Source organism: Nicotiana tabacum, chromosome 7 (genome assembly GCF_000715075.1).
Source record: "Nicotiana tabacum cultivar K326 chromosome 7, ASM71507v2, whole genome shotgun sequence".
NCBI classification, from domain to species: domain Eukaryota; kingdom Viridiplantae; phylum Streptophyta; class Magnoliopsida; order Solanales; family Solanaceae; genus Nicotiana; species Nicotiana tabacum.
In genome coordinates, this window is record NC_134086.1 from 79,898,587 (window position 1) to 79,904,996 (window position 6,410).

The following is a 6,410-nucleotide window of genomic DNA, read 5'->3' on the forward strand; positions in this document are numbered from 1 at the left end:
AAAACCCGAGGTTCGGATCAAAATCTATTTAACCATTCACCCCGAGCCCGGTTATGTAATTTGTTTCAAAATTCGACCTCAATTTGAGATGTAAATTCCAATTTTACAAAATTTCCTAATTCTACTCAAACCCCCAATTTCCACCATGAAAATCCTAGATTTTAGGTTGAAAACTTATGAAATATAATGGGTAATTGAAAGAAAGTAGGTTAGAATCACTTACCAATAAATTGGGGAATAAAATCTCTTGGGAAAATCGCCTATAAGGTTTTCTAGTTTTGAAATTTTGAAAGAATTGGCAAACTCCGGTAATTGGTCCGTTTTTAATCACTGGATGTCAGGTATTCATCGCGTTTACGTGAAACCTGATACTTTCGCGAAGAGCAAAGCCTCACTGGCTTATGCGATCGCGAGTTTACCTACACGTTCACGTAGGATAGCCCCCCTAGCCTCTACGTTCGTGATCCCTGCATCGTGTTCATGTAGAATAATGGTCAAGTCCCATCTCAACCCATCCAATGCTACGTGTTCGCGTGGGTGTGGACGCGTTCGTGTAGGGTAGTCCCCTGATCGGCTCCAACCCTATAGCACTATAGAATGGCAAGAGTGGTCGATGCAACTTTTATTTGAGGGGTCGGGATCGATTTCTACAGAGAGCTAATATTCGTTTGGAATTGAGTTTCTATCTAATCTAGCTATTTGCGATGTTCTTAATTTCACTTCCAATCATGCTTCGTTTTGATTCATATTCTACTTTTAACACTAATGAAGAATGAAAATAAGCTAAGTATGATATTTTTGTAAGGGTTTTTTTAATTGGTAAAAAGGCACTAGGGAAGTGACTTACACCTAGGTAAGTATCCAACGGGGTCTAAAACTTAGGGCAAACTTGTTGTAGTTGGGATCATGATATATTAAACATAATTACTCACTCTATACCTCTCGGTAGTTTGAGTGACTTTTCCCTAATTGGTTTTCTCAAGCCCAATTGAGTGTTTGAACAATGCAAGCAACATTGGCTCCAGTCGGGTATTACTATCTCTAGGTTTAACCCTTTAATTGGGGCTATCAATCTCTTGAATGCACCCCAATTTTTTGTTAGCCTAAACTTCCTAGACTTAGTCTCTCTTTCTCAAGAAGAGCCTAAGTCAAAAAGGCACAAATTAGTGTTTGCAACCACCAATTCAACAATTAAAGCATGAGTCAAGATAAATATCATTAACCTATAAACATTTAAGCCCTAAAATTGAAGACCCATTAAATACTCACATTAGGGTTGGGTCACAACCCTAGCTAATGGGTTTAGCTACTCATAATCAAAGAACAAATCAAAGATGGAGATGAAATATAAGCCATAAAAAAGTAATTACAAGAGTAAAATCTAAGATTAATTGCTAAAGATGTTCTAAAATTACTCTAAAAAGCAAGAAGCGGTTGTTCACGTGCTCCCCAAAAAATCAGATTCCCTAAAAATCTGAAAAAGAATTATTTATACACAACTAAATCTTTTGGACAAAATTGCCGCTATAGAGATTCCGCTGATAGCGAAAAATAGGTCACCTCAGCGCTAGGACTTCCGTGGCCGCGCAAAAGCAAGCGCGAACCACAGTTCTTCTCTTCTGAGGTGGATCTGAGCTTGAGTTCGCTGGGAGCAGGAAATCACCCGCCTCAGCGCTCCTTCAACTGCGGCCGCAAAATATGTTCGCGGACTGTGCCTTACAATTTGAGCTCCAACTATAGTTCTCTGATTTTTTATTTCGCTGAGGGCGAGAATTGGACCGCAGTCGCGTCAGATAATACCGGTGCCGCGCAATTTCACCGCGGGCAACGGTGACTGTTAAGACCAATAAATGACTCTCTGAACCTTGCTACCGTTGAGAGCGTAGTTAAGACCGTCTCAGTGGTGAAACCTTCGCGTTCGCTTCTATTTCTTCGCTGTCAGCGCCCTTTTGACTCAGCTTTGAACTTGTGCAAGTTTCACTCCTTTATGAGCTGGTTATAACTTTCTTGTCTTTTTTTGACCAAACACTACAGACAACCAAAATAAGTTAGCTTTCGGGAATACTTGTACATATTTTTAATCCAAAACCTAAGCAAAAAGGAGCATAAAATAGGCTAGAATCCCTAGTTATCAACTCCCCCAAACTTAAGCTTTTGCTTGTCCTCAAGCAAACAATGTAATTCCCACCTCCTCAAGGTAAAAGAAAGGAAAAATTTCAGTTGTCCTAAAATAACCTCATCAAGAATCAATTGGGACTAACAATTACCCTCAACTCAAATGCATATTAACAATACACAACCTATTTATCACCATGGCTTTAGTGCGACACAAAAGCATCAAGAGTTAACTCAACTCATCAAGGAAACTCTTTCTACTACATTGGTCGTTGTGGAACCCAAACTCATACTCCTCGACTCTCCATATGCAAACCTCACTTTTAGATTGTAGCACTCAGAACGAGGATTGTGGAAAACACACTCATCTCTCTCAAAGGAAGGTCACAAGTCCATCTCTAAGTACCATAAGCTTGCCCTTTATGTGAGTCACCACTAATGTAAGCTCACTAAACTCAAGATCATATAGGGCTTTTGCGGGAATACAATAAAGGTTGTTGGTTCAAGGTAGGATATATTGGTCTATGAAGGTTTAATCTTTCCTTAAGCACTTCATTTTCTTCATTTAGGCTCACATTTTCTTAACTCTTTGAGTCATTTACTTCTTCCTTAGGGGCTAGAGAGACACACTATCACTCTTTCTTGTTCATATCAATCCTTTTCTCCTTTCTAGTCTTTTCAAGCTTTTCATATTTTTTTTTCTTGAATCCCTTCATTTCTTCTACATTGTTCACTTTCTTGAAGTTTTGGATTTTCTTTCTTTTTCTTTTGCCTTACCTTTTCTTTTTTTGGTACCTTTTATCACTTTTGCATTCCCCGCTCTTTTCTCAAACTTATACTTTTGCCAAGTTTTGCTAAGGAAAGATTGGGTGCCAAGAGAGGATCATTTTAGAATGGATAAAGGCTTGTATCATGGTTTTTGAAAGAATAAGGGCTATGATTCAACAGAGTTGACTAGGGATATCATTTTTGGTGGGCTATGGATATTTTCAAGTCTCAATTTGGATCAAGGAGAGCTTATAATCACTTCTCAAGTAGAGCTACACTTAGGATTTCACCTAGACAAATATTTAGGGCAAGTTCTAGACTTATTGGCACGAGACTTGGACTTGAAAATCATTACCTCACCACACAAGCTATAGGATTGATAAAGAGATAGATTCGAGGGCCCACAACAACCTTGGCTAAGATTTGAGCAACACAAATGGTTTCGAGAAACCACTCGATGATTGTTTAGTCAACACAAGAGTCTCAAGATCACAACTATCACCATCCTATACACACCAATTTGTTTTTAACCGTAAGGTCAAAGGTAAATGTGTTAGGCCCAAGTAAATTTTTGCCTGAGGCACTATTATTCACTAGCTACTATTTACACAAAAACAAAAAAAATAGACTCAAACCCTTAAGAAGGTTGTCATGCCATCCATCATTGGGAAGAGTCACCCGATTTACACAAACTCCACCTTTAAAAAGAACTGTGGCATTAAGAAAACCAAAGGCTTATTGATTACAAAAACTTGTAAAAATAAGAAGCTACGAACTGAAAAAGAAGCTACTAAATGAAATAAGAAGCTATGCTATTAAGGAAAATTGCAAAAGAAGTTATGTAGTAAATACGGAAAGTAAACTGAATATGTACAATAGGGGATTGAGATGAATATACATAAGAGGGAATGAATATATACATGGAAAAGTAACTTTATATACATACCAAAATTAAAAAATAACGAAAAGTAAAAAAGTAAATGGTAAAGTTATATACATGCCAAAAGTGCAAAATAACAATAAAGAAAAATCAGTATCATAATTACAATCCAATTATCAAATCATCAAAATAGGACCACCCCCTCAAATGAAAACTAGCATTGCCCTCAATGGTAAATAGCAAAAATAAGATCAAAAAGGAGTTAGAGAGTAAAGAAAACTCCCTATGGGTCCTCTGTCTGCATGGGGTCCTGTGGCTGGGTCCTTGGATCACCTCCCTCGGGGTCCTCCAGCTCAATCTCCAAGTCATCCACCTGGGGAATCAGTCGTCTCCTCCTAGGCTCTCCCTCAGCCTCCTGCTCCGGTACCTGCTCTACCTGAGCTGCTGGCAGTGGATCCTCCAATAATAGCTCCAATGGTGTGTCGCCAGCTGACTTCATCTTCTCCACCTCTCCTCTCAACAGCTTTACTAACTCCTTTGAGGCTTGAGTCTTTTTCAGCTTCTTCGTCTGCATGCTCAGCTCCTTAATTGATTTTCCTTGAATTGCAAGAGCATCCATGATGAGCTTCTAGTTATCCAGGAGCTTCTTATGGTTGTCCAGAAGCTCCTTGAGAGATTCCTCTACTGAAGCTGGCACCTGGGGCTGTGCGGGAATTGACTGGGCTACCACTGAGCTGGATAGTACATACAGCTTTGATGTTGCTACCTGCATCCAGTTGTTGATGCTAGAGAGAGTTTGGTTCAACCTATGTGCAGTCAAAGGGTATGCTGACGAGGAGGGCACTGAGGAAGGCATGTAAGTAGATGGCCCGAGGGAAGGATCTGGTATGGCAGTGGAAGGCTTAGAAGCAGTGACCACCACTGCTGGCTCTTCAGACTGGCCAGTAGAAGTAGTAGCTTTGCCCTTGGATTTGGGGTTGCCTAGACCTTGAAGGTTGTACCATGAGAAGGGCCTCTTGGGTTTCACCTTGTTATCGAAGTCCCTTTTCTCAACCTCCTAATCCAAAAGTACATGGGAAGGAAGTTCAGAAAGGGGTGGGATCCCTCACCCTTGCTGACCACTCTGATGATCACCCTGGACATGATATTCCCAACATTGATCGGGTACCCCGCCATGATAGTCGCTACTATAATCACCCGAGAAACTAACATGTCACTGTTATGAGTAGTGGGGTCTAATATGTTGCACACAAATGTCTCCCAGCCCTTTGCCTCGAAGTTATGTTCCTATAGATAGGGACCCCCGCTGTCAACCAAGCTGGAGAAGTACCTGGGAGAGCAAGTAATGATGCCAACCACGGGCGGGCTGCCTTATCCATGGCCACTTTCTATAAGTACAACGACTCATCTTCATTATTGAATTCGATATAGTCGTTCAGATTCTTCCCATCAAATCTAATATTCAGGTTCTGCACCTTAGTCGCAAATGTACCCTTTTTGATGTGGGCGACATTGGCATAGAATTCCTTGACTAGGTGCTCATTAGCATCTGATAGCTTGCTTGTAAAGTGTTCCCACCCCACTCTTTCCTCAAATTGCCGCTTCACATTGGGTTATGGGGAAGAAGATCCCTTTCTATAAACTGACACTCATGTATAAGTTACCTTTGAGGCCACCACTCCCAAAATTTATGGCAGGCTTGCTCACTGACAAATATCTGTTGCCACACAACTAGGTTTCTTGTCCTTTCCAAACCTCTAGTCTGGGTATCACCTCCTCTCTCGTCATCAGGTGCCTCAGCATCTACATCTATAGGGTCCTATCCAAGTGAAGAAGCTGTAGGAGAAGCTGATGCTGAGGTCTCACTACTCTCCGCTGAGCCATCAGACGACTTAGAAGAAACATGAGCAGTAGAAGAGGCTGGGGGTGTAGGCACGTCTGTCAATTGAAATCTCCCTGGGAAGTCTAGTACATGTGTGGGAACAAAGTCACCCTCTGAGGCCTCCTAGGAGGGAACATAGTCACTTCCTTCGGAGTGGGATGCAGCTCTGTCTGCAGCATTGATATTTTTCCACATTTTCCCAATTGATTGTCAGACTACTAGGGGTAACTTGATTTTTCCTCTTCCCTACCCCGGGAGGACTCTGCTTTCCCCTTTTGTTTCTCACTGTCTCCTCTAGATTTAACCATTGTCTGCAATATAATCAGTGGAAGATAGTTAGTGTGACGACCCAGCCAGTCGTCTCATGAGTTATCGCTCCGTTTCCCCCATTTCTACTTCTTTATGCTCTGTTATCCACGTTTTATGTGATCGAGTTGATTAGTTTGCGTTCGTGGTGGATTTGGTAAGAAATGAGACACTTAGTCTCTTTTAAGAAGGTTTAAGTTGGAAAAGTCAACTGAATGTTGACTTATGTGTTATAGAGCTCTGATGTGAGTTCTGATGGTTCGGTTAGCTTCGGGAGGTGATTTATGACTTACGAGTGTGATTGGAATTAGTTTTGGAAGTCTGGTGTAGAATTAGGCTTGAATTGGCGAAGTTAGTATTTTGGCGATTTCCGGTTGGTAGGTGAGATTTTTATCCGAGGGTCAAAATGAAATTCTGAGAGTTGTTGTAGCTTCGTTATATCATTTTTGATGTGTGCGC